The following is a 1,411-nucleotide window of genomic DNA, read 5'->3' on the forward strand; positions in this document are numbered from 1 at the left end:
AAATGAACCAACCAACGGCAGTTCCATAAGTAACGAAATAAGTAACAGGTTCCATGATATCCCAAGAATATTCCCACCAAGTTAGTCTCGCAAAACCACCAGCGTGTACTGACATCAACACTAACGCTATCCAAGCATTGAAATTTGCCCTTCTGATAGCTGTATTTTCCAACTCTTGCAGCTTTTGTTCGTACGGTTTCAACTGCAATTTGATATCTTCCAACTCTGCTATAACTTGTCTCTCGATGTCAGCATGATATTCACGTACTTGTAAGTTCTCGTAGAGTTGCCCCACCAATATTTGCACGTCCGATAGCTTCTGCATAGTTTCCATCGTATGTTTTTGATATAATGGTGGTTGCACGATGTATTCCATATCATTTATTATTAATTTAAATTCACTTTGTAAGAGATTCTCTATCGTGTTGCTCGAACCTATACGGATACCATCTATCGTTGTAATGATCGCTCGATCAATCCCACGATCTTCATTTTTGATCGTATCGATGAAGTCACCGACTGTACAAGTAATTGGCTTAAATGCGAATATACAGTATTCCTTTCTCGATGGCAGAGGTAAAGAAATATTTGGCAGTCCCCTTTGATATGTCACGGTAACGTTAGGAACAGTTGGTTCGGTGACGGATGTCGTAGATGGTTTTTCCCTTACATCCTTTTTAATAGTCGATGCTTGAGTGTTGTTCTTCATGAGAATCGTACTTAAATTTAGCTCGAACGATCTCGCTGTTATCGATATGTTTCCTTTGCGAAAGTTGCCACCATCTTTTGCACCAGGTTTCGTTTTGGAAATTACGTGATGTAAGGCCGAGGAGACGGTGAAAACGCGTGTAGAAACGTCGTACCATCTTGTAAGGGACATTACACGACAGGAGACTGCTGATGCCATTTCAATTTATTTATGTGTGCTGAATGTGTATATGCTGTTTGTGCGTATGTTTAAAACGATGCTCTTTTCTTCCTTTTACTTGCTCATTCCAACCAACCTCTCTCCACCTATCCAATTTCCTGTTTCCTCGTTGACATGTGGCCTAGGTCCTCGTACACCCTCATAAAGTCACAGTACGCCTGAGCCAATCGTGAATCCCGTGCAAACCTACGATGCAAACAAGCGAGAGAGCTAAGGGCCATCCGTCTTGTCTCCGCGACCACTGGGGGAAGCTCCTGCTTCAGCGGTAGCCGCACCATGCGTCGAAGATGTAGCCGCTGTCCCCTCCGCCCGTCGTGCAACTCCTCCATCCTCCGGTTGGCAGCTTGTGAACATCTTACGCAATTGTTGATTTCTAATATTCTCAGATTTCAACAAGAAGTCTTCTACTCTCGATCTCACCAAAGCTTCTGGTAATTTTTTGGTCTACTTATGTTCAAGGAAGAGGGCTCTAATACTAATTGG

General features: G+C 42.9%; 1 pseudogene; it reads right to left on the bottom strand.

Annotated features, from left to right (window-relative positions):
* Positions 1–4: 4 nt before the first annotated feature.
* LOC106792825 lies at positions 5–961 on the bottom strand (annotated as a pseudogene).
* Between the last annotated feature and the right edge of the window lie 450 nt (positions 962–1,411).

Source organism: Polistes canadensis, unplaced genomic scaffold, assembly GCF_001313835.1.
Source record: "Polistes canadensis isolate GaletaPanama2010 unplaced genomic scaffold, ASM131383v1 scaffold_787, whole genome shotgun sequence".
In the NCBI taxonomy this organism is placed as follows: Eukaryota; Metazoa; Arthropoda; class Insecta; order Hymenoptera; family Vespidae; genus Polistes; species Polistes canadensis.